Source organism: Myotis daubentonii, chromosome 3 (genome assembly GCF_963259705.1).
Source record: "Myotis daubentonii chromosome 3, mMyoDau2.1, whole genome shotgun sequence".
NCBI classification, from domain to species: Eukaryota; Metazoa; Chordata; class Mammalia; order Chiroptera; family Vespertilionidae; genus Myotis; species Myotis daubentonii.
The window spans coordinates 134404192-134432169 of record NC_081842.1 but is presented as its reverse complement, the minus strand read 5'-3'; the positions used below and the strand labels follow the sequence as shown (position 1 = coordinate 134432169).

General features: G+C 45.5%; 1 pseudogene; it reads left to right on the top strand.

Annotated features, from left to right (window-relative positions):
• LOC132229713 (nuclear prelamin A recognition factor-like) overlaps positions 1-27046 on the top strand; it is a 57902-nt pseudogene extending 30856 nt beyond the window's left edge.
• Positions 27047-27978: the final 932 nt, after the last annotated feature.

Genomic DNA, 27978 nt, shown 5'->3' with positions numbered 1-27978 from the left:
TAAGTAACCCTGAGAAGACACATGCATCTGCAGTGTCCTTTAAGCAAGGACGTCTAAAGACTTAACGTAAAGATTCCAGTAAAGCAACCAGGGGCTCAGACTTGTTTGGAAAAGTCAAGGCAGGGGTGGCCACCTTTGGCCAGCTCCCCCTGGAGGCCCCAACATTGCAAACTTTCCAACCAAGTCCCATGCTTCCCCACCTGTAATGCTCATTTAAGTACTGTGTTATTTAACCCATATGCACAAAATGCTATCAATATTAATATTCGTGAGTATGTAGCAGCCTTTTTAAAGTACTGCCTTCAAATTAAAGTGTGACTTTAATGCACATTTCAAATGCTCTAAAGCCACCTCTGACTAGTTGCCACCTTGCTGGTCAGCTTGGGTTCAGACAATCTAGTAAATGAATCAAATTGCTTTTAAAATATAGTTTCAGGATCTTTAACAGCCAGATAAAAAGCCCTAGGAATAATTAGGAAGCCAAAGCTGCACTTTTATTATAGTGAGTTCAGATCTTTTTCATTTATTCTTAGAACTCCAGCTACCTAAAGACATTTCTCTGAGGATTATTTTGTCATCCAATTCAATTTAACATACTCTCATTAATTCTAAACATATGTTACGACCAGCACTCCCCTCCCCGCCTGCCACACACACCATAAACTGCAGTATCCTATTCTCTACCAGGAGTGGGGAAGGCCCGGCCTTCAGGTCGTATCATTTGGTCTGGCCCTGCCAAGGCAACTGCAGGCGGGACTCAAAATTCAATAAATCGAGGAGCTTTTTTTCATAGCAACATAATTTTTAAGCTGATAATTTTGTATGTCCTGTGAATGATGTTATATACATCCAAATGGCCCTTGGCAGAAAAAAGGTTCCCCACCCCTGCAACCCTGGGAATTGCTTTAAATTAGGAAAATAATTCCAATTCACTTTTTAACACAGAAAGCAGCCTCAGTATGTTCTGCTGAAAAATGTGATCTGCCTAAGGTACAGAAAAATCCTTATGTCAAAGCTTCATCTAAGTCTTTGTGCAGCCAGAGGAAAGACATCAAGAAGAAAATGGCTTTGCTGTTTGTAAAAGTTGTACCTAGCAGGTCTTATTTTTTATTCACTGTGGGCCTCTGGTTAAGTTTCAGAATTAGGAAAAGGCCAAGGGTGGTGTGCCACTTAAGTGCATAATAATATATAGATTACCATCCCCTTGGGAGAGCAGTCTAAACACATTATGCTGTAATCAGAGAAATGTTTCTCATCCTTAATATTGATCTCGGTTGTGATGTGTCTGAAACTTAATGTATCTTCTGAGATAAGCATTACCTCTGAGATGATCCAGGAAGAATAAGAATAAGGCAGGTATGCATATTACACTACCAAGGAAATCTTAAAGAGCACTGAACTTGGACCATTTATTCTGGACTGTCCTTTAAAATTCCAGTGATACTCTGGCTTAATCTGGGAACTGTCCTGCTGCAGGGGACTGTCCTGGGGACCATAGTGGTTGAGGTGTGAAAATGGATAAGGAGGAAATTCTGGGACATGTCTGATACCAATGAGGTGGGGATGGTTTTCTCAAGGGAAGATGAAGATTCACAACCTGATGGGTTGAAAAAGAAAGCCCCCTATCAGGAGGAGATAGACCAGAGGATCAGGCCACAGGGCCAGGCATACTGTGTACACTTGTGAAGATTTTAACTCTGTGAATTAGTTTCTCTTGGACTATTAGAGTGGGTTTGTGAAGCATAAGCTATTCATTTCTCCTCTTATATTGTACTAGGGGCCCAGTGCACGAATTCGTACACCTTGAAAGGAACTTTGGGCCGTGAGGCAGTGGGCACAGGTGTGGGTCTCGGCCCATCCTCTGTGCCCCTGCCTAGCCCTTCCCACCATGCCCCCAGTCCCCTGTCTGCCAATAGCCCTGCTCCTGCCGCCGCCGTTCCCACACACTGACAGTGCTGGCCCCATTGACAGCGTGGAGCAACTGGGGCTAGCACCAGCAGTGGGTGCGAGCAGCAGCTGCTGCCCCAATCACCCCTCAGGAGCCAGGGGAGGTGGAGAAGCCCTGAGGGGTTATCAGGGCTGGCAGCCGCCTCTCATACCCACTGATGGCGTTGAGTGATTGTGACCAGGTGCGAGTGGTAGCTCCAGCGCCAGCAGTGGGTGCGAGTGGGGCCAGCACCGGCAGCAGGTGCAAGTGCTGGGCGGGACTGCAGTGCACGGGAGAATAGAATTTTCAGTGACCACCAGAGGCTTGCCCCGATGACAGCGACTGGTGCCCTGCCTTGGTCTGGCACCCCCACTCATCTTCTCCATCATTCCGCCATGGCCAACACCCACCATGTTCCGTACACACCCCCTGGTGGTCAGCACATGTCATAACGACCGGTTGTTTGGTTGTTCCGGTTGTTCCACCGTTTGGTCTATTTGCATATTAGCCTTTTATTATATAGGATTCTTTTACAGCTTTTAAATAAATTTCTTATGTGATAGAATAAAAGCAGTACCTGCTACATTATTTGCAAAATGCAATTTAAAAATTACTAAGAGTTTTAACAAGATGTGGTAAATATATAGAATGATATGTGAGTTAGTCTTAAAAAGGAAGGAAATTCTGACACATGGTCAGTAGTAAGCAGCAGGATATTAAAGACAAAAAAAATTTAAAGCAATCAGAATAAACAGTAGGTTACTTATAAAGTAATAAAACCATTAGACAAAAGGCAGAATTCTCATTAGTATTACTGGATGCCAGAAAGCAATAGAATAATGCCTTTAAGTATTGGGAGGAAATAATTGTCAATCTGGAAAGATTTATCTAGCCAACTTATCTTTCAAAAGTAAGGGTGAAATAAAAACAATTTTGTACAAATCCAACCTGGAAGTGTACAACTCATGGATCTTCCATCACTGAAAGAACTACAAAAGGATGTACATCAGTAGGAAGACAACTGAACCCAGGAGGGAGGAGTGGCATGCAAGAAACATTTTGTAGTTTCTTCTTCTACCCCCTTCTCTCTTGAAACTTTTTATGTTTTTTAACTTTTTTTCTCTGTGTTGCATTCTGAGTAACTTGTTCAGATTTTTCTAGTTTACTAAATCTCTATTTGTTGAGCTTTTAATCATTTTTTCAGTTGTTAAGATTAAGTTCAGATAAAGTAATAGAATGACCCAATGTAGTCATGGATTTTTAAAAAACAGAAAAATTTAGGTTTTGGTCAAGATGGTGTAACAGGGGCTAGATTTCTCCTCCTGTTTGGGGAAAAGTACAAAACACATATAAGAAGCCATGGTTTTCAGGACACTGGACATCAGGTAACCACAGATAGTGATCCCAATTGATGAGAAACAAACAAGGTAAGTCCTGTAATTGCCCCAGCTTGCTGCTTTGAGAGAGTTTTCACTTTCAGGCTGAGCCACTGAGAGAGAGAACCCCAAGAAAGCCTCTTTTATTTGAGATAAAGCTGAGAGTCTCAGGAGACCAAGACAGATAAGAGTTCACAGGACAGAATATTGAAGAGAGGAGACCTGCGGAAGGTACTCCACCGGTAGTCAATTACATAATAATTATATGTGTGTGAGGAATCTATCTGATGCTAGAGCAGTGGTTCTCAACCTTGGCTGCATATTAGAATCACCTGAGAATCTTTTTAGAATCCTGATTTCTGGGCCTCATCCTCTGGAAATTCTGTTTCTTTGTTATGGGGTGGGGCCACAACATTAGTAACAAAGAAACAGAATTTCCAGAAGATGAGGCCCAGAAATCAGGATTTTAAAAAGATTCCCAGGTGATTCTAATGTGCAGCCAAGGTTGAGAACCACTGTGCTAGAGGAAGAGGATCATTTAAAATAGCACAACAACGTGAAATACTTAAGGTAAAATCTTACAAAGGATGTACCTTGAAAACTATGAAAGTTTGCTGAGAGAAATTAAAGAGGAATGAAATCAATGGAGAGATATACTTTGCAGAGCAGAGGATTCAATATTGTTATCCATATCAATTTTTCTCAAATTGCTCTACATAACCAGTGAGACCCCCATCAAAATCTCAGCAAATCTTTTTTTTTTTTTAGAAAATGAAAGTGATTCTAAAAGTCATTTGGAAATCCAAAAGACATATAATGTCCAAAGCAAATGTGGAGAAGAACAAATTTGAAGGCTACTACTTGATTTAAAAATAAAGGGTTTTAAGCGGAAGTAAGAATAAGAACGAATATTAAATAGTAACTTTGCTCAAATATCTCCATAAAAAGGGGTGTAAAACATTTCTCGTGTCGGGATTCAGTAAAGAACAAATTAGATTGTTGTGGCATCATGTAGACTGGCAAAGTATTTTATCCAGAATATTTGCTGGATAAGATCAACATTGGTCAAACATTGAAGAGTCTGGAAGGTTGGGGACACATTAGAAAAAAGCTGCTTTCAAATTTGATAAATACAATTTTATTCCCTCATATATTACTTTTACCTTACACATATCTTAAAATGATTTAAAGTAGCTAGTAATTAAATAGAGAAATAGCCTAAGATTTGTTACCTGACATACACATTTTATACCCTTGTGTACTTCTCTAATTTTTCTTCCGTTAGATGAGAGATTGCTGAGTGACTTCCACTCTACAATACTACATAGATCTTATATATGGCTCCCACTGTCTAGACTCCTTGCTTATTTTAGATCCATCTAATGCATGAAGGACAATGGGACATTTTCCAAGACTAAGAAGAGCAACATGTAACTGGAGATGACGTCATAGTCCTTCTCCTGTAAGGAAATTTCCCATGATTGTTCCAAGAAGGCAAATGCTTGGGAACGGCCCTGCAGGAAATGAATAGTTTCATATAAATGGCCATTCGCCATGCAGTCTAGTGCCATAAAATGGCTTATAATGATGGCACCTTCTACTCAGTATCTTCCCTTCCTGAAAAAAGTTTCTTTTTAGAGAAGAAATTGGTAACTGGGGATTTACATCTCCTCTTGAAGAAAAGATTTCCCCCATCTTTATGAAAAATTATACTAACAATAAATGATGCTTAACATTAGGCTATAGGTTGATATTTCAGGTGCACTACTGCTTTTGACAGATACTGAAAACATCTTATATGTGATTAAAGTGCTACAAGTTGAAGAGGGGGAGTATCTGAGTCCATGAGTCTTTTTTTTTTTCAGGTGTACAACATAATGATTTAATATTTGTATATATTGCAAAATAAGCACTATGATAAATCTAGTTGATATTCATTATCACACATAGTTGCACTTTTTTTGTGTGATGAGAACTTTTAAGATCTAGTTTCCTGCTGAAGCTTTTTGAATGGAGACTCACACGAAGCAACTGACGTTCTAGAACAGTGGTTCTCAATCTCCCTAATGCCGCGACCCTTTAATACAGTTCCTCATGTTGTAAACCCCCAATTTCATTGCTACAAATTGAACATAATTAAAGCATAGTGATTAGTCACAAAAACAATATGTAATTATATATGTGTTTTCCGATGGTCTTAGGCGACCCCTGTGAAAGGATCGTTTGACTCCCAAAGGGGTCTCGATCCACAGGTTGAGAACCCCTGTACTAGAAGATTTATCTGGCAGCTGGGTGGAGTATGGCTTGGAGAGCAAGCAGAAGAAGGGGGAGTAGTTGGGAGGGCTGAAAGCAGGTCAGAGACAAAGAAGTCTTGACAAGCAACTGCAGGAAAGAAAGGAAGTGTAAATCTTGAACAGAATTTGAATGAAATACCAATAGTACATGTTTGTTTGCTAGACTGAGAATAAACAAGAAGAAACAGATGCAAGGTCTTCAGTCAGGGGGCTTCCTGGGATCCTGCTTCCTGGGGTCCATGAGTCTTAAGTATGCTTCTTTGGGATAGTGAAGAGGACTTTCCATTCAAATTTTAAAATTAATAATAAAGGAGACAAAGAAACACCATGCACTTTATTACAAATGGGCAAGATAAGCATCCCTTATCTGTTTCAGAGTTTGGCTATTGGAACATTAAGGGCTGCCTAGATATGAACTCTGTTCACATTTTTGAGTGTCCTGATCTATAGTAGACTTTTGCATACAGATGTTTCCTCTGTCTCTCGTTGACTGTTGTGCAGGCTCCCTAGTGTGTTGCACCAGAACCCTCATGATCTGGCCTTTGCTTACCTCTCCAGCTTTATTTTTTATGCTCCAGGAGCACATACATATACATAGGCTAACCTCCCTCCACCAACTTCCTCCCACTCTCCCTGAAGAGGGATCACACTCACACCTTAGAAGGTGAGCATATAGAAATTATTTCAGTTCCATGTATGGCCTAGGATCCCACCAGATTGTGGACCTTTGCCCATATTGTTCTATTTGCTTAAAGCATTGCTTCATACATAGTCTTTTTTTGTGGACTACATGTTTGTGTACCACCCCCACCCCCCAAATTCAAAAGGATAGTTTAGGAGATAGGGCCTTTGGGAGGTAGTTAGGTTAGGGAGTGGGGCCTCCATGATGAGATTAGTGTCCTCATAAGATGAAGACAGCTAGACTTCTCTCTGCCATGTAAAGATACAATGAGAAGGTCTGTAAACCAGGAGGAGGGCTCTCACCAGAATTGACCATTCCAATACCCTGGTCTTAGACTTCCAGCCCCTGGTATTGTGAGAAATAAATGTTTGTTGTTTAATGCATCCAACCTATGGTAAATTGTTTTAGTGGTCTGAACTGACAAAGATAGCCTTTATTTGGCTAACTTCCACTGATTCTCAATTTCAGCTTAGTAAGTACTTCCTTTGAAAAACAATTGGTTGACTCTGCTGATCAACATTAGGCAGATTGTATATCCTAAAAAGGGCCACACCTGTATCTCTTATTCCACATGTTCTTACCTCATTCCCCTTCATCCAGAAGTTGGGGGCAGATTGACAGAATCTAATTCTCCCTCTCTGGAATTTGTTGAGATGCTTATTCTGGGGGAATCCAGTTGCCATGTAAGAAGTCCAATAAATCTAACACTGTCATACTGGAGAGGACACATGTAGGTGTTCCAGGCCACAGTTCCCAAGTTACAGGTAAGCAAAAACTGCCATCAAAGTGAGTAAAGTTATCTTCAGATAATTCCAGCGCTTAGTCATTAAGTCATCCTCAAGCATCCTCAGGTCCAGATATCATAGAATCCTGTACATTGTTCAAGGTCCTAAGCTTCAGAGCCATCCTATCTAATAAAAGAGAAACATGGTAATTAGCATACGTCCGCTACCCTTCCCATTGGCTAATCAGAGCGATATGCAAATTAACTGCCAGCCAAGATGGCGGCCGGCAGCCAGGCAGCTTGAAGCTAACATGAGACTTGCTTGCTTCAGTGACAGAGGACTCCAGCGTTCCCCGCCTGCCTTGCTGGCCTCTGAGCTTGCAGTTTTAGAAACATTGTAACAAATATAGAAGCTAAACAAAACCCCAGAAACCTGCTTTCAGCCCGCTGGGATCTCAGAGCTGGAGTTGATACAGTGTTTCGATTATAGAACCCAAATAAACCAGATACCTGCTTTCAGCAGGGGAAGCCTCAGAGCTGGAGCCAGAGCTAAAGCTGGCCCAGAATAAAAAAAGAAAAAAAAAAAGAAAACAAGGAGCGGTTGGGAGCTTCAGTCACCTGCCAGCCTGAAAACAGCCCTCAGCCCCTCACCCAGACTGGCCAGGCACCCCAGTAGGGACCCCCACCCTGATCCAGGACACCCTTCAGAGCAAACCAGCCTGCCCCCACCCATGCACCAGGCCTCTATCCTATAGAGTAAAAGGGTAATATGCCTCCCAGCACTGGGATCAGCGGAGCTGCGAGGCCTCCCAGCACCAGGATCAGCATGACAGGGGGCAGCGCCCAAACCCCCTGATCGCCCTGTGGCTCTGTGTGTGACAGGGGGCGGGGCCCCTGATCAGCCCTGCTCTGTGGGTGATAGAGGGCGGCGCCCCAACTCCCCCACCCCCCACGGGCGCTGCTCTGTGTGTGATGGGGTAGAGCTATAACCTCTCCATTGGCCCTGCCCTGAGTGTGACAGTGGCGGCACCCCAACCCCCTGATCCCCCCTGCTCTGTGTGTGACAGGGGGCAGTGCCCCAACTCCCCTATCAGCCCTACTCTATGAGTGACAGGGGGGAGCTCCTCAACCCTCTGATGGGCCCTGCTCTGTGCATGACAGGGGGGAGCTCCCCAACCCTCTGATGGGCCCTGCTCTGTGCGTGACAGGGGGCAGCGCCCCAACCCCCTGATTGGCCCTGCTCTGTGCATGACAGGGTATGGAGCCCCAACCCCCCTGATGGGCCCTGCTCTGTGCGTGACAGAGGGTGGCTCCACAACCTCCCCATCGACCCTGCCTTGAGTGTGACAGGGGCCGGCACCCCAACTCCAGGGGCTGCACCTAGGGATTGGGCCTGCCCTCTGCCACCCAGGAGCAGGCCTAAGCCAGCAGGTCGTTATCTCCCTAGGGGTCCCAGACTGCAAGAGGGCACAGGCCGGGCTGAGGGACCTCCCCTCCCCCCGCGAGTGCACAAATTTTTGTGCACCAGGCCTCTAGTCCTATATAATAAAACCCTAATATGCAAATCAACCCAGCAGCAGAATGACCAGTCCCTATGATGTGCACTTACCACCCAGGGGGCAGAGACTGAACACAGGAGCTGCCCCCAGTTGGGGCCAGTGAGTTGTTAGCGCCAGTCCACCAGCCAAGGTGGGTGCCAGTGGGGGCCCCCTGATCACCCCTACCCTATATATTGGGAACAATCTCTTAGATTTAAAAATTAAAACCTGGCAAGGCTACTCTAACACTGAAAAAACAGGATGATACAGCAATGACATGCATGGACTCTGGCTTGCACATTTTGTTGTCAGCCCTGATTCTGACACTTATAACTATGTGACAAAGCCAATTACTTAACTTCCCTCTGCTTCAATTTTTCCACCCATAAGATGGGAAAAATGGTACTACTGCCTCAGAAGGATCATGTTATATACTACTTTTTATAATCAGGGCAAAAAAATGTAGCTGCCCATACAACAGTAAGATGCCTTTCACCTGTATGAAAAGTATGGTCACTGGTGCATGCAGTGTCCAGGATTGCAAGAGGGCACAGGCCAGGCTGAGGGACCTCCCCTCCACCCCTGTGCATGAATTTAGTGCACCGGGCCTCTAGTCAACATAATAAAGTGGCTGGTTTAAGCTGTTAGGCTTGGGGGTAAGTTATTGCACAGCACCAGTAACTAAAACATCCTATATAATAAAAGGGTTATATACAAATTGACCCTAACCAGGAATGACTGGTCACTATGACACGCACTGACCACCAGGGGGCAGATGCTCAACACAGGAGCTGCCCCCTGGTGGTCAGTGCACTCCCACAGGGGAGCTCTGCTCAGCCACAAACTGGGCTGAAGGCTGCAAGCGCAGCAGTGGTGGGGGGGCCTCTCCAGCCTCCACAGCAGCGCTAAGGAGCTCTAAGGTTGCAGACTGTTGAATATTCCTGGGCTGGAATGTCTGACTGACAGCTTAGGCCCACTCCATGGGGGATCGGGCTTAGACCAGCAGGTGGACATCCCCAGAGGGATCCTGGATTGCAAGAGGGGCACAGGCCAGGCTGAGGGACTGCCCCCCCCCCAAGTGCATGAATTTGCATGCACTGGACCTCTAGTAATTATATAAATGCATATTCCTTATCTAGGCTGTAAGATTCCACACCACATTCTACAGGCATGTGGACAGGAACTACAGATAATTGATTTGTTTACCATTATACCCTCAGCTTTTAGTTCATGCCTGGCACAAAATAGGGTTTAGTAAATAATCTTAACTAAAGAAATAGATGGATGCATGGTTTCTTCCTCTATCTTTGTGTCTATCTACCCCTTTCTCCCCCTTTGAGTTTGGCAATTTCATTATAGATAGTTGGTTTGCCCAAGATACTGGTTCTCTAGCCTGTCAAATTCTATATATATTATTTCCTGCTGTGTTCCTCTTCACCATTACTTAACCCAGTGTTTGGAATAATGAAGTGGCAACGTGAAAGGCCTGTGCCATCTGAGTCTCAGGAAGCTCATCTGATAGAGCTACCAACTGGGTCTAATTTCCCCAGAAGGGGACTGGAGTAGACTGAGGATTAACTGGAGGCCAGTAACCCCCTGAAGCCTGTGAAGTTGAGAGTCATCTTTGTGAGAGTTCAGACCATCCATTATCAAAATACTGCCTCTCTCTTTCCACATACCCTCCTAGAACATGAGGATTAAAGAGATTGCAAAGAGAGAGCAATCATACCAAAACAGCACATTATCAGCTTCGTGGGTAAGGAGTATTAGCTGGTGGGGAGCAGGAAAGTGAAGAGTGGGAAATTCAGGCATTGGGATGTATGAGATAATGTCCCTGCCCAAAAGTCTGTCATCTTTCCTCTCCACCCCAAACCTTTTCCTGCCCTTATATGCATGCATGTGTGCACACACAGCCAGGAGGAAACAGAGCACCCCTTAATCACATTTTGTTCTGGTAGGATAGATGTAGCCTTCCATGCTGAGTACTGGTTCCAGTTATACAGACAGAATAATAAGAATAAAGAGAACAGGGAAAATAGAAAGAGAAGGGTGAGGGTAGGGGGAAGAGGGCTATCTGATATTTGGTGTTTTCAAGATGCTATGAATTCATTATGCACTTTTTTTGCATAATGATATTTAATCTGAAACAAAAATCACAAAATAAATGTAATTTCTAATTTTTAGACAAGGAAACTAATACTCAAAGAGTTTAAGTTACTTACTCAAGATCACATAGTTAATATATGTTGAAGCCAGAAATTTTAACAAGAGCTGGCTGTTTCTAAATTCCATACTCTTTCCATCCAATTAGGCTATAGGACTTTCTATTATTTTCTAGAAGTATCCAAATAGCCCACAAGGAGAATGTTTAAACAGGATCATGATATGCAGGTCACTTTGATTCTGACTCTGTTTAGAATCAGACCCCCTATTATACCACATGTTTGCATTACACTTCCTCACACACTACTACCTGGGTGCCTAAGCACAACCAAGAACCCCTAACTAACCTGGAGCACAGTGTCCTGGCCATGTCTTGAGGATAAAGAATTCAGACCACCACATCCCAACACAGCACATTGCACCATAAAGGAGACGGTTGAGGAATCCAGTTGTTGGCTCCCACATTCAGCCACACATTCCTTTATTCCCAAGAATGCACTTCTGTTTCTGGCGAAAGGAAAGTGACTCTCTAAGATCCATTCTGGTTGACCACATTAGCTATTTTGATCATAACAGCCATTATGAGTTGAGTAGGTTTTGTTAACTCCCCATTATACAGTATATTTATAAGCTCTGCTTGTTAAGGCAACAATAAGTAATTTCTTCAGTGTTTACAGCTATAAGTGATAAGAAACAAGGACCAGAATCAAGTGCCTAGGCTTTGGTTCAAGTTACTCAAAGATTGCAAGGAATTCTTAGAAGCATTTCATAGCTTTAGGAGTATGCTTCTCTGAAATGCAGGCTTGGGCAACTGAGAACATGGCCACTGATAGCCATATTGCAGAATTATAACACAAGGAATGACCCTCAGCAATTACTTTTGTTTCATTTTATTTTTTCCAATTCAATAAACATTTCCTGATCATCTTTTACTACAGAGCATCCTGCTTGACTATTTAGCCCTACCCAGGGAAGTATGGATCAACAGGGTGATCCATACGATGACACCCTGTTGGACATAAGAAAAATAATCAACTAACACATGCCCCAGAGGGTGAGATGAGCCTTGCCCTAAGGACATTCCCAAAATTCAAGGGAGACACACAGAAGGCAGTTACATATTTGAATCTGATCAAGGGTATACTCCTTTAGTTTGATTCAGGTCAACTTTGGAAGCCTCATTGGGAACTAGAAACTAAGCTACAGAGTGAAATAAATGATCCTACATCCTTAACCTAACTAGCTCATCATACCTAGTAATTATAGAAAAGAAGTTACATATTTCAGCAGATTACTTTCTCATTTACTGCTCTTATGGTGGTTCAGAATATAATTGATGAGAATATATGCATGCTGATATTTAGTTCTCAAAGTCAGAATATATGGTCGAATATCCTATATAATAAAAGCCCAGCAACTATCCTATATAATAAAGAGATAACATGCAAATTGACTATCACTCCAACACACAAGATGGCTGCCCTCATATGGTCAAAGATGGCTGCCCCCGTGTGGACACAAGATGGCCAGGAGGAGAGGGCAATTGGGGGGACCAGGTCTACAGAGGAGGGCAGTTAGGGGAGACCAGGCTGGCAGGGGAGTGGTTAGGGGGTGATCAGGTGGCAGGCAGACGCAGTTAGGGGCAATCAGGCAGGCAGGCAGGCGAGCAGTTGGGAGCCAGCATTCCTGGATTGTGAGAGGGATCAGGCCTAAACGGGCAGTCAGAAATCCCTCGAGGGGTCCCAGATTGGAGAGGGTGCAGGCTGGGCTGAGGGAAACACACACACACACACACACACACACACACACACACACACACACACCTGTGCATAAATTTCATGCACCAGGCCTCTAGTAACAGCATAATGACTGAAACAACCACTCGACCAGGTGCTATGAGGTGCATTGACCACCTCTCAGTCCCTCCCACTGACCCACAGGCTCCGATCACAGCATGGTGAATGGGAACCATGGGGAACCAGGTGGGTGGCAGTGGGGCAGGACTGAGGACTGGTGAGCAGGTGGAAAGGCCAACCTCTCGGCCCCTCCCCTGGCCTGCAGGCTCCGATTGCAGCATGGTGAACAGGGAACCACGGGGAACCGGGTGGGTGGTGGCGGTGTGGGACTGGGGACTGGCAAGCGGGTGGAAGATGGCCCTGATCACAGGCTAGGCCTAGGGCCCTACCTGTGCACAATTTTGTGCACTGAGCTTCTAGTCTACACTAATAAAAGAGAAACATGGTAATTGGCGTACAACCGCTACCCTTCCCATTGGCTAATCAGCAAGATATGCAAATTAACTGGCAGCCAAGATGGCAGCCAGCAGCCAGGCAGCTGATGCGAACAGGGAGGCTTGCTTGCCCCAGCATGAGGAAGCCAAGGTTCCCCGTCTGCAGCTGGGGGGCTCTGAGCTCCTGAAGCAACAACTCCAAAAGATACAATGTTTCAATTATAGAAGCTAAAAGATGGCGGTTAATTTGCATACTCAGGCTCCAAGCGGAGCGAAGCCAAACAGCCCTGAAGCGGCAGGGCAGAGAGGCCTCAGGGCCCCGGGAACAGTGGAGCAGACAGGCCTCCTAGCCCGGGATCAGCGGAGCCAAGAGGTGTCCTGGCCCGGGGATCAGCAGAGCCGAGAGGCCTCCCAGCCTGGGATCAGCGGAGTCGAGAGGCCTCCCAGCCCGGGATCAGCAGAGCCGAGAGGCCTCCCGGCCCCCGGAGCAGCAGAGCCAAGAGGCCTCAGGACCCCGGGATCAGCGGAGCAAGGAGACCTCCCAGCACCGGGATCATCGTGACAGGGGGCAGCGACCAAATCCCTGATCGCCCTGCAGCTCTGTGCATGACAGGGGGCGGCGCCCCAACTCCCCAATCGGCCCTGCTCTGAGCAGGACCAGGGCCTGCACCTAGGGATTGGGCCTGCCCTCTGCCACCCAGGAGCAGGCCTAAGCCAGCAGGTCATTATCTCCCGAGGGGTCCCAGACTGCGAGAGGACACAGGCCTCTAGTGTAATTATAATAGACTAGAAGCTCAATGCACAACATTCATGCACTGAGGATGGGGGAGGTCCCTCAGCCCGGCTAGTGCCCTCTCACAGTCCAGGACCCCTTGGGGACATCTGTCTGCCAGCCCAGGCCCGATGCTCCCAGGGATAGGGCCTAAGCCGGCAGTCAGACATCCCTCTCACAGTCTGGGGCTCTCGCAGTTTGGGACCCCTCGCTCTTTACCACCCATCTGCAGTGAAGACGGGAGAGGCTCCTGCCACCACTGCTGTGCTCATCAGCCGTGAGCCTGGCTTCTGGCTCACTGCTATGGGGTTACCCCTGTGGGGATGTACTGACCACCAGGGAGCAGTTCTTGCAGTGAGCGTCTACCCCCTGGTGGTCAGTGCGCCTCATAGCGACGTGTCGTTCTGCCATTTAGTTGATTTGTTATATTAGGGTTTTATTATATAGGATGGTACTTTACATATATGTTACTGTGCCAATAAGTGATACTTAGGACCTCCCTTCACTTTTAATTAATAGACTTCACATTTCTACTTTCTCCTACATTGAGGGAAAAATACAAAGCTTCTTTCTATAAATTCTATTGTTTTAGGATATGATGTAAGTTGACTTTTACCCTCAGACCTGCTTGGCTGAGCAGCATTACCTTATCTTAAGGATGAGAAATTTGGGGCTTCTCAGTGGCAATAATTTACATTAATTAATGTTTCCAAAAGATAAAAGAAGGAAGTTAGAGCAAGTGAGGAAGGAATAAACAAAAGAAAATAAAACTTTAACTCCAGAAGAAAAGATAGAGGAAGTTAGATAATTTAGAAAGAGAAAGGAAAAAAGAAAAAAAAATAGACCAAACACTATTAGGGAATTTATTTTTTTTAATTTGGACCATGATCTGATGTATTATAATCCATCATATCTTTGCTTATATACCCAAAATAGTATTCAATTTAGTTCCAAGAAAATGACATCAAACACCAAAAGCAACGAATGACTCATAACTTCGAAAATCAGTTGAATGAGCTATAAAAATGGGTCCAAGTTTATTTTTAGTATTTAATAAAGTAGTTTCATTTTCTTCAAATAATAAGAATATACAATGGTATTCACTAGGGTCTAAAAATATATTAAAAATATTGTGAATTCTATTTAACATGGTACTCTCCTTTTGATTTTTTTTTTTTTTTTAAGTTAAGTGCAGGGAACATAAAAGCACGCAAAAAGCTATCTAACCATGATTCTTGACAAAGAGGAATGAAGTATAAGTGTGTGATAGTAAAATAAAATACAGAATTTATTAGAGCAGTAAAAATGTATTAGAAAAGAGGCTGCTTGCTTTAGTGTCTTAGTATTTTTCCAGTCTTCAGGAGTTCATCGTCAATACCACCAATTGTGGTCCATTGCAGTGGTGGTCACATTTTAATGGGCCTGACTTTATTGAGTCTGTGTTTTACTTCTCTACCAGTGTCTTTCTCACTTAATTTTTAGCTACAGCCATTCACCACATAAAATACCAGAACTAATAAGATGATTGGATGAAAATTCGGAATAATCACTATGTAATGTGTAATGTGCCATAAACGCGGTGTACACATATTATATATTGTGGCAAAACCTTGGTAATTGCCTGTCTGGTTTAATTTTCAGCTGAGTAAAGAGGAAAAATTCTGAGGTTGTGCTATCTTTTTCTTGATTATTATTATTACAAATAACTGTATCGGTTAAGGAACCACATAAAAATCCTCACTCCAGTTTTATATTTGTCAAATTTTCTGGAATTGGAAGCTAACCTAAGGTAAAACACTTACTCAAGCACAGCTTTCCAGAATTTTTTTACTTTTCTCATCAGAAATGAATTTCAAGTGAGCCTTTATATAATAAGAAACAAGAATTCCCTATGAAATTATGGGGTAGCTAAACCCCAGGGCAGGGAGGGAACAGGACACAGGGCGAGGACATGGTGTTCTCACTTCCTTGTTAGCAGATGGCTTTAAACCTGAATGGGTTTCTTGGATCTTGGAGTCCTGCTCCAGTCTCTGTACAGAGAAGCATCCATCATGATTTGGGGGTGGGGTGGGCAAAGCAAAAAAAAAGTCCGGTGTGTATCAATTCCAGCCTTATATTGTTATTTTTAGGCTCTATCCTCTGACTTAAAGTCCAAGGAAAGCTTGGCTTGAGGGGGTAAGCTTTCTATCATGGCAAATTCTCAGACTTCTGCGGACGTCTAGCAGGTGTGCCAGGTGCTAAAGATTCCAGCATAAATAACCCCAAATCGCTATCTATGGGTAATTAAGAGTCGAATGGAAGAGTTTGTATTAGCTTCTTTGGCCTGTGATTAACAAACTACCACAAACTGGCTGGCTTAAGCAACAGAAATTTTCTCCCAGTTATGGAGGTTAGAAGTCGGAGATCATGGTGTTGGCCGCATTGGTCCTTTCTGGGGCTGTGAGGGAGAATTTATTCCAGGCCTCTCCCCAGCTTCTGGGGGCCTCAGATGTTCTTGGCTTGATGACGACAGTCTCCCTGTGTCTTCACATCACCTAAACCTCCATGCGTATCTGTCTCTATATCTTAATTCCCCTTTTTATATCAGATCAGGGCCCACCCTAAAGACCTCATCTTCACCTGATCATCTGCAAAGACCCTATTTCCAAATAAGGTCACATTCATAGGTACTGGGGATTAGAACTTCAACATCTTCTTGGGGGACACAGTTCAAGCCATAGAAGAGCCATTCACATGGATAAAAATTCTACATCCTGTGACCCCTATACTGAACTTCATCTCCTCCTGAGATGCCACATTCTGGGCTTCCAAAACCCAGTTCCATTCCAAACCCCTCTGCTACTTTACCCTTCAGCAAGTCCAGCAGCTTTCGGGGCCCCATCTTGACCTGAATCTTGTGCTAATCTCCAGGCTGTTCCTCAGTCCTTGCCTGGTATGTTGCCCCCTGGTCTTTCACTGCACACTGACATGACTTTTCATCAACAACCAAAGTCTTCCATTCCAAGGGTTTCACAGAAAAATGTATTTTACCCAATAAACATTTTTAAAATATACGTTATTGATTTTAGAGAGAGGGAGGAAGGGAGAGGGATAGAGAGATAAAAACATCAATGAGAGAGACACATAGATCGGCTACCTCATGCACGCCCCCCACCGGCAATCAAGCCCGCAACCCAGGCATGTGCTCTGACTGGGATTTGAACTGGGGGCCTCTTGGTTCATGGGTCGACACTCAACAACTGAACCATACCAGCCTGGCAATAAACATTTTCTGTGCCTATTGTTCTAGATTCTACTGAAGCTTGGCACACACTCTTACCATCAACGAGAAATTCACAATCTAATGAGGGACAGTAAGAAAGTAAAACAGAGGAATAGAAGGCACCACAGGATGCTATGGGGGTGCATAGAATCAGTCCTGAATCCAGACTGGGAATGAAGGAGAGGAGGGCAGGGCAGGCTTCCTGTCGGAGGGGACACCACAGCTGAGTCTTGACCTATGTACAGTAGGACTTATTCAGACAATATTTAAAGGTAGCAAAAGGGGGGAGTAGGGTAGAAAAGCATATTGGGATAGACAAAACAATAAAAGAGTACATAAAAGATGCTAATTAAATACTGGAAATATTAAGTGAATAATAAGAAGAGATGATAACGTGGCTTTAAAAGTTGGGTCTGAGTTTGTATTCAATAAGTACAGTTGTCTTAGTCAGCTTGGGCTGCTATAACAAAATACCATAGACTGAATGGCTTAAACAATAGACATTTATTTCTAAAGTTCTGGAGGCTGGAAATTCAAGATCAAGGTGCCAGCAGATACGGGGCTCTCTTTCTGTCTTGGGGATGGCTGCCTTCTCACTGTGTCCTCCTCACATGGAAAAGAGAGTAAGCTCTGGTCTCTTCTTATAGAGGAACTAATCCCATCACGGACTCTACTCTCATTATTTTATCTAAACAAAATTAGCTTCTAAAGGCCCCGCCTCCAAATGCCATCACACTGGGAATCAGGGCTTCAGCATATGAATTGCGAGCTGCAGAAGGGTGCACAGCTCTTCCCCAACCTGGGCGTTAACAGTCTCAGAAAGACTTGGGAAGAGTGTCCAGCAGTTTCTCCCCAGCTGTCATATGCTTCACGGGCTGCTATTGCTTCATTACTATGGTCACCTGATGTCAGCCCGTCCCCCCCACCCCCCCAAGCCTCTGATCTAACACTAATTTAGGTCCAGAAGCCAATTAGACATCACCCCCTTCACCTGAGCATAGAACTCTTCAGGCCCTGACACCTTGAAATCCAACCTTTAGGTAAGCGTAAAAGTTCGGCAGATTGTTAAATCAACCATAAAGCTTGAAGATTACACGAGGGCTGAGCATTATGATTGCGTCTGCATAAAACAAAATAAGGTGAAAATACAGACCTTGTTAGTTACATAATCATCTGTGTTTTTTATGACAAAACCTCAACGTTCCTTTAAAGTAGTGTAGTTTTCAGGAAGGAAATAGCTGATGTCACATGTTTTTAAGTCATCAAAAGTCTTGACCATCCCTAAGCTGTAGAAAAAATGCCCGTATACGTGCCATTTGTCATCTTTTAGCATAAACTGTGTTGGTGGGAAGGAGACTGGTTAGAAAAAGAAAAAGACAGAGTGTACACATAAGAGTATGAGTATCAAAGAACAGGTCAATGAGGCAGCGATGTGGCTAACCATAATCTGGCTCCTAGGATCCAGATTCTGGGCCATAGAGTAACTCTGTTCCCTTCCTCTGAGTCCCGCCTGTCTTCTTCAACCCCTTTGCTAGTGGTTTGTGGGCTGAGCGTACTTCCTGGCCAGCACCAGGCATCATCCAGAGGGTCTAATCTAAACACACAAGTACTCCTGGGGTTTAAGTTCCAGCCCATTTCCATTCCCCAGAGGGAGAAGGAAGCTGGTCAGACTCTGGAGTTCCACAGCCTCTAAGTGAGAAAAAGGCATTTACAACTGCTGTCTCTTTGGGGGGCGTGGCTGTTTCTCTGAGATGCGTTTGATAAAACCAGAATTCTACCTTTCATACAGAAAACAACCACTCGATGTCTTAAATAAGAATGAAATGTATTCTCTTCCTTCCACAGTCTGCCTTATTTAGAGGGGCCATTTGCAGTGTTGACTCTAACTCTGTATTGCATGGCTCGAGAGAAACTATGAATTCATTAATCAATTCAGTAAAATTGATTTAATTTTTACTATATACTGGAGGTTACAAAGAACTGTTAGGCCCACAGCTAGCAAAGAACCTACTATTAGCATGGGACCTACCACAGGATAGGAAGCTGTTTTTGTGTTTTATTTATTGATGTAGCTCCCACACTGAGCATGCTGTTTATTTAGTGCATTCTGGGTATTCAACAAACATTTGTCAAATAAATAATTGAGATTAATGCTAGGCGAGGATAGTAAGTCCTTTCCACCCTGAGAAGTGGGCACTCCTGGCTAAGGTGATCATAGCAGACTTCATGAAGGGGATGGAAGTTTAGCCCTGCTTTCAGGAAAGGGCAGAACTCCATGTAGAGGAATGACAACAAAGGGTTATTCTTCCAGGTAAGGAGACATAGGTGAGTCAAACCAGGAGACTGGGACGCCCAGAGCATTTTTAAGAGGTGGAAGGGTCAGAGGCTGGGCAGCAGGAAAAAAGTCTGAGATAGACAGGTTAGAGTCAAATAGGGCAAGAGAGTGTGCTGGGTGCTCTGGTGCATGTGACTCAGTTGGTTGGGTGTCATCCCATGCACCAAAAGGTCATAGGCTCGATTCCGGTCAGGGCACATGCCCAGTTTGCAGTCTGGATCTCCAGTAGGTGGCGCGCAGAACACAGCCAATGGATGTTACTTGTTCCGATAGATGTTTTTCTCTCTCTCCTCCTCCCTTTCTCTCTCTCTAAAGTCAATAAAAACATTTTTAAAAAAGAGTGTGCTGGATGAGGCAAGCATCTGAAATCACTTCCAAATTGACTCCCTGGTGTAGCTGAGAAAGGCAATCATGCACAGACAGGAGAGCTGTGGGGAGGGAAAAATACACAGATAAGCAGACTGGGCCTGGGAGATCCAGGCTCTACCCGCACTGGGCCGCCACAGAAGTCATGCTCTGCTCCTTCCTGCCTTCATTTTAACCTTTAGAAAAAGGAAATTTAGAAAAACTTGACTTCCTATGTACTTTTCCAAGTGATTCATAAGGATTATTATGAGCATAGCCAATTTTGATGTAAGATATGAATATGAATATGAATATGAATAAGAACTGATTCCAGAAGCCCCCAGGAGGCTGCTTTTAGCCATAAAGGATCTTAGGAAAGAACAACCACCCAGTATTCCCTCTCCTCAAGGTCATGGTCTCAGATGGAAAACTGTAAGACATGTGGTAAGCACAGGCCATTGCATTTTAGGACCTCCCCAGACAGAAGTGTGTGTGTGTGTGTGTGTGTGTGTGTGTGTGTAATGCGCATATGTGCGATATGCATATGTGGGGTGTGTGTGCATGCCTGGGTGTGATGTATGGGGTGTGTGGGTGTGGGGTGTGATGTTTGTAGGGATGTCTAGGCACTGAAAGAGTTCAGGGATAAAAGTGACATGGGGCTCAGGCTATGCTAAGTTTCTCCTGAGCAGAGCCTGTGCACAATAATCTCAATGATAGGTACATACACACACACCAGAAAAACAAATTATTCAGGAAGAGGACAAAAATCCCTCATAAGATTATACCCTATCTAATAATAGACAAACATGGTAATTGAGTGTACCTTCTCTCTGCCTCCTGTTGGCTAATCAGCAGGATATGCAAATTAACCACCAACAAAGATGGCAGCTAATTTGCATACTGCAGGCAGGGCAGGCCAGTGTGAGCCGCCATCTGGGCCCCCGTGTGCCACCTAAGCCCCACCCCCAGCTGGGACCCCCGTGTGCGGCCCTGGGGGGGGGACCCCTGTCTGCAGCCCTGGGCGGCAGGACTTGGTGGCACGATCAGCCAGAGGAAGCCCTATTCTTGCAGGAATCCTCCTACAATGGGCTTCTAGTTTCTCAATAAAAGAGTTACAGGAAGTTGTGCATACTTCAGGAGAAATGAACTTTTCCGATCATTAGCTTTCACACCAATGTTGCATCGTCTAAATTGGAGCTATCAGCCAACTCCTGCCCCCGCCCCTGTCCCCTACCATATGCATCCCTCTGCCTTTATCTCACTCTCTTGCTTCCAGGTAGGCTGTGGCCTCCTGGGTGATAGGAATTGATTCATTGGCACGAAAGGTGCTCAGGGAATGTTTTGATTCCTTGGGATGCAGAAGGGGCTTTGAAGGACAGCATCCTTGGGGGTCTCCCTAGCAGCATGAGCCACAGAGGGACTACTTAATCACCCCATGAAATCAATTGCATGTGTGTAAACACACATAAATATACACACATGTACATACACACGCACCCTTACACAAACATGCATAAACACACATGCACACATACACACATATACATATCCACACACATACACACACAAACACACCTTCCCAAAAACAACCATTACATTTTAAAATATGTGATCTACTTTAATATCCATGAATAAGCATGTTTTCTGAGTACAGCATAATCCATTCCATGCTAATACAGTCTAATTCTATTCTATGGAATTCGTTCTTTATATCAATGTGCTGAAAGGTGTCAAGTGTCATCCGCCCCTCCTTTCCCTCACCCCCACCTCTGCTCACCCACAGATGGACGCCCGGGTGCCCCTCTGGACCCCTCATCCAGGACAGTCAGGATCATCGAGTCACAGATGCCACAGGAAGCCCTGCAGAAGCTTTGGCATGCTGATCCCTGTCTGTTAGGTCACATCCCTGTCCTCGGGAGGCATCTCAGAGACTTTCCATTGGAAAAGGGAGTGGGAAAATTTATGACTCTGGACAGGAACCACTCGCCATAGCCCCTACCTCGAGGGTGGGGAGCACTGAGGAGAGTTGAGTGAAGGGATTGGTTTATTTCACTCTTCCAGTTACAAAAACAAATGTCCTATTGTAAAAATGGGACAGCACAAACATGTCACAGACGTCTAGAGAAAGTAGAATGTAGATCCCTGTGAACTGCTGAGGGAAGATTTCTCCAGGTGCGGGATTAGAACCCAGACCACTGAACATGATGTGGATGGGCGGGATAGCATGGGGGCCGAGAAGGGGAGGGAGAGCATCCCTAGCATTCCTGCTCCGAGGGTCAGCCAAGCCAGGAGCTGGGGGCTGGGCTCCTGCATGACCACTCTCTGCCCAGGAGTCCAGAGAGAAGTTAGAATTTGAGAGTATTGCAAAGGCAGTATATGCACCCACGTGCAAGCACACCCAAGCAGGCATACACACATGTATTTTAATAGAAATCTTTATTTTGCACACCCTGTCTCTAAACCCTTTGCTTAATCTGAAAAAATGTAGCCTGAGTATTAGAAATGATAACAATCTCTCCCACGTATAAAAGTGCAAACAACTGAAAGTGGTTTTTCATGCCTTTGCCTTGTTTATTATATTATTAATTCATTTGAAGTGCACCTACATCTACCCACTCCTGGAAGTTTCAGGAATGCTTATCAGCTTAATATTGCACTTTTGCAATGCCACTTATTTAACATGATTGCTAAGATATTCTTTCTGTGCTTTGAGAAGCAGATAAGATTATGTGCTTAACACTTGATTGCTTTCAGATGTATGCCTACTCCAAGAGGGAAGCAAGAAGGCCTGGGTCTCTCTTTTTCCACAGGTGAGGGGGTGGGCTGGGTGAGTCAGCTGCTGCCTCTCTAAGGGCTGAGAAAAAGCTGGCAATCAGGGTTCTAGGATGCAGCTCCCTACTTTCTTGCCCTCTCACCCTGTGCAAATAAGGGCATAGCACCATTTAGAGAAGCCAAGTTGACAACCCCAGCCAGAGGGGCTGAACCAATGTTTGTAGAAAGCCACACGGTGTGGGGTATCATGAGCTCACTCCCTTTCTCAGAAACTATCCCCACCAGGCTGGGATATGAAGCAGGCCTGTGGCCCCTGTGTGTGGAACCAGACAGTTTTACAGACTGTGTTTAGATGTGCTGGAAAATCCTTAAGCAAGTCCCTGCTGCCCTAGACCCTCTGGGACGATGGCCATGCCCAGTTTTTGCCCCTGGTCCTTGAAGGAATATGACTTAGCCCCGAGGCTTAAACTTCCATGGCTGAAGTGTAGGTTCTTAGTTCTAACAACTTTCCAGATGAGGAACCACTGGAATAGTAATGTGTTTTTTTCTCCCAAGCAGACACCATTCTCTGAGTGCTTCATGCCAGCCAGGTCTTACGTTGTGCCAAGCATTTTACATAATCTAGTCCTCAATCAACGTAGAAGATACACATCATTACGCGATTTCATACATGAGAAACTGAAAACCAGAGAGTGCGAGCAGCTTGCTCAGATCTCACAACTAGTTAACTACAGAGCTGTGATTTGAATCTAGGCTTCTAACCCCACTTAAGTATTTGAAAGTAGGTGATGGTTCTTGCATATAAATTCATTCCTTCATTCAATATTCACGGAGCTCCTACTAGGTCTCTGGGACAGGGAAAACACCCGTGAACAAAACAGACAAGGCTAGGAATTTCATAGCGGTTACATGTTAGTGGGTAGAGACAGAACATTAGCAAATATATAACATGTTATATGTTGATAAGTGCCATAGGTAAAAAGAAACCATGGTAACTGAGATTGAAAGAGCCAGGGGTGGGCCAGTACAACTTACATAGGAAATGACGAATTCCTGATGCTAGGACATAAAAATGCCTCCCATCATGTAGAGAACAATTTCTAAACTCCTGGAACCTGTCACATCCAGCTGCGATGGCAGCATGATGGTTCCCCAGCCAGCATAGCAGGAGTCCCTGCCAAATAGGTACGTTTCCGCTCATTGGGCCATTGGGTCAGAATGGAAACGTCTCCGCACAGATGTGCTGAATGGCATAGGTAATGGTGCAGTCCTGTGCTGAGCCTCACTCCCCTGCCTTGATTGGGAACTAATCCCTTCCCCTCCTTCTTCACAGGGAGCTTTTGAAAACTGACCCCCACCAATCTGGAAACCATTTGGAGATACCCAAGAGAAAAGGGCTATATACCAATGTAATTACCAGTATTGTTTCCATTAAATATGACATATTGGGAATTACTAAGGAAAACCACAATGGTGAAGGAAAGAGTTTCAAAAGGTATGACAAATTAGCATGTTTAAAGATTGGCCATAAAATCAGGAGGTTGATGAACTATCAATGTTTCTAAGCTGTGTAAATAAGCAGCTTTACAAAATAGTATGATTTAGAGATCTTGAGAGAAGGTGGTCCTATGCTTTGGAAAACAAGTGAGTTAATAATGTAACAGTATACTTTGAAGGGATTACCTTTCCCAGAAATAGCAATGTTTGTTAATACCCATATAGAGTGTAAGGAGTTCTTGCATCCAAACAGACCTACCTGGCTGCCGGAGATACCTGGATGTCAGACTGTAAACAGCCTATCAAAATCGTTGTTAGAACACACAGTAAAACCAAGCATCTTTTGCTTAGGGGGAAGTGAAAAGTAATCTCAACTGCAAAATATTCCGTATAAACCCATAAAACTCCATCATATTTTATACTTTTGACTCCTTTCTAATCCTTTTCAGCACCCACAAATGCTTTTTAGTAAGATAACTCCTTAATTAATTTATTAGGTTATTAATGTAATGAACACTTTAAACCTTATATAGTCTCATATCATGTCATTTGAAAAAAACTAAAACTTTGATTTTTCAGAGACCAGTTTTCCAAGATTGATAGCATAAATGGGCTTGTCTTTATTTCAAATTTGTACACGAAAGATGTTCCACTATCTTCCCTCAGTTGAGAAAGAGAAGCTCAGGAGAATTCTTCAAATATAGCAGCATTGTGATGACAGATTTTGAAGCCATCTAAATTTTTCTGTGTGTCTTAACTACTTAATACATTTCTTGGGGGAAAATGGTCCAAAAATCCAAAGTGATGGCAGTGGTGGTGATTACATTTACTTGGTGGTGACTAAATTACTAGCTATATATATAAAAGCCTAAGCAACCATTATGACCGGAATGACCAGAATGACCAGTCAACCAGTTGCTATGATGCGCACTGACCACCAGGAGGCAGATGTTCAGTGCAGGAGCTGCCTCCTGGTGGTCAGTGCACTCCCACAGCCAACCTCCCTTGCCCCTCCCCCTGGGCCCTGATTGGGGGGGGGGGGAGGGAAAGGGGGTTCCAGCAGACCAACCTCTTGCAGTCCCTCCGCCTGGGTAGCTGGCCCCCGATAGGCCTCAATCGCTGGCCAGGCTGAGGGACCCCACCTGTGCATGAATTCATGCACCAGGCCTCTAGTCTATATATATAAAGAGCCAGGGTCTGTAATGTCCAAAATGACCAAAGGGGTGACTGGTCTATCCCCTGGTCCTCAGGCTCCATTGATCAGGGGATGGCTAACAGGGGAACCAGGGTCCTTCAGGCTCTGATGAATTCGTGGCAGCAACGACTGGTGAGCAGGCGGAAGGCAGACTGCTTGGTCCCTCCCCTGGCCTGCAGGCTTCTATTGATCAAGGGAGGGCTGACAGGGAACCGGAGTGAGTGGCTTGGCAGGGACTGGCAAGCGGCTGGAAGACAGGCCTCTTGGTCCCTCCTCCCGGCCCTCAGATTCCAATCAATCAGTGGCGGAGGTTGGGACTGGCTCCCTTAGTAGGTTCAATCTCCAGAGGACAGGCCAGGCACCAACAGACCAGTGCTGCCGGCACAATCCCAACAGCACTGCCCGCCTCCTGGAACTCAGCCTCGGGCACTGCAGCAAGTTCCCCTCCATAGACGCTCCACAAGGAAGAAAGGATACCATCAGCAGTGCCAGGGGCAACCAGCGGTGACTGCTCTCCCCATGCTTCCTCCAGGTCACTTGAGCCTGCCCTCGCCCACCCTGCTCCAGATGAAGTGTGAGCACTGCACACCATAGGAATGTAGTAAAAAAAACAAAAACTGATGACCAAGAGAATGCCACAGTCAATGTCTGGAGTCTGGCTCAGGAAAACGAAGAGAAGGGAGAATTCCATAAGTTGGCCGATGCCAAGATATTTCTGAGTGACTGCCTGGTGTGTGACAGTTGTGTGACCACAGAGGAAGGAGTCCAAGTTTCTCAACAGAACTCCGAGGACTTCTTCCGTGTTCTGAACCTTAATAAGAAATGTGTTACCTCACAGCACCAAGTGCTGGCAGTGTCTGTGTGTCCTCAGTCTCTGCCTTATTTTGCTGCTACATTCAGCCTCAGTGTCACTGATGCATTCAGAAGGCTCTGTGGCTTCCTCAAAAGCCTTGGGATGCACTGTCTTTGACATGAAGATAGCTGCGGACTTCAGCATCCTGGAGAGTCAGAAGGAATTTGTGCGTCGGTACTGCCGGCACCGTGAGGAAGAGCCCCGGCTACCCATGCTGGCCTCCGCCTGCCCTGGCTGGGTCCAATATGCTGAGCAGTGCTGGGTCACCCCATCACCCCCACCTCTGCACGGCCAAGTCTCCCCAGCAGATCATGGGCTCTCTGGTGAAGGATTACTTCTCCAGACTGCAGAACCTGTCCCCAGACAAGATTTTCCACGTCATTGTGGCCCCGGGTTATGACAGGAAACTGGAGGCCCTTTGAGAAGGTGTTCCCACAGCTTCACACAGTTCCCAGGGGCTGACTGCGTGTTAACCTCAGGTGAAATTCTCCAGATAATGGAGCAAAGTGACTTCGCCTCGACTGACGCTGCCATGGACACTCTGGAGACATGAAGGAGAAGGAGGTGAGGCTCCACGAGGGTGCCAGTTCTGACGGGTACCTGGCGCACATCTTCAGGCACGTGGCCAAGGAGCTGTACAACGAGGACGTGGGAGTGCTCACCTGCTGCACCCTGAGGAACAGAGACTTCCAGGAGGTCACCCTTGAAAGGGATGGAGAGGTTCTGCTACGCTTTGGGGCTGCTTAAGGCTTTCGGAACATCCAGAAGTGGTCCTGAAGCTGTAGAGGGGCAAGTTCCCCTGCCACTTTGTGGAGGTCCTGGCCTGCGCCGGGCATGCCTAAGCGACAGGGGCCAGGCCCAGGTGGATGACAGGTGTGCAGACAGGGCACTGCTGTGGCAGATGGAAGGCATCTACACTGCCATCCTGGTGTGGCCCCTGGAGACCAGCGCCCATGTGCAGGAGATGTACCAGGAGTGGCTGGGGGCGGCAGGGCGGGGGGTGGGGGCGACTCTCCCTAGGCCAAGGTGGCCCTCTCGCCTAGCAGGGCCCAGGGCAGCCTGCCAGGACATCAAGGGGTAATGGTCTAGCAGATGCCCAGCCTGCCGGCTGCCTGAGGAGGGGTGTCAGACACGTGAAGGAAAGCTTAGCATCTCTGTCATCGCTTTGGTTTTCAGAATTCCCTGCTCTCCATCTGTCAGCTCCCTCCCTCTGAGGGGCACTGTTGTCATCACATGGGTGCAACTGGAATATTGTATCTCAAGAGGATTGCTCCAATGTATGCATCCTTTTATCTAACGATGAAAATATCCCAAAGAACAAGAATGGAGACAGACTACTGTCCTTTAGGCTTAAATAACCCTGGAAGTGTCCTGCAAAGAGTTGAGACTTGGTTCTGTCCACGTGCCTCAGAGAGATTGGATGAGGAAATGGCCCAGATTGGCCCTGACTTTACCCACTTATGTTACTCTTGAAGGTGTCTTTGCCACAATGTGAATAAGCTGCCACCTTTTGGAGTAGGGGCTCATACAAAAGTCTGCATTCCCAACTTTTCTTGAAACAGATCTATGCTCTGCAGCTGTGGCCACTGTCCTGAGATAAGGTCCTGTTGACCAGGTCCTGTTGCTGGGAATCAGGGGGCACTGGAGTGGAGCCCCCCTCCCCCAAGCCCTTTTACATTCAGGGATTGAGCTGAACTCACTTTTGGGGAGGGCTGGCAATGGTGACAGGTGTCACAGATGGAAGGATGGAAAATGGAGAGGCAGAGACCCTGCTCGGTCCCTCCCTGGGTGGGGTCAGGCAGATGAAGGCCAGCAAGCCCACCCCACAATTGGGTGAGATAGGGTCCTCTGTGTCCACCTCTCACCCCGTGGGCCTGGCCACTCCCCTCAACTCTGGGAAGCCCTCTGTGTTCCATGACAGTGCACTCTGCCCTCACATGCTGCTCAGCCTAAGTGAGAAGAAAGAGAGCAGTTGGACCATAGACAACTACACAGAAAGATAGGGCTCACGGC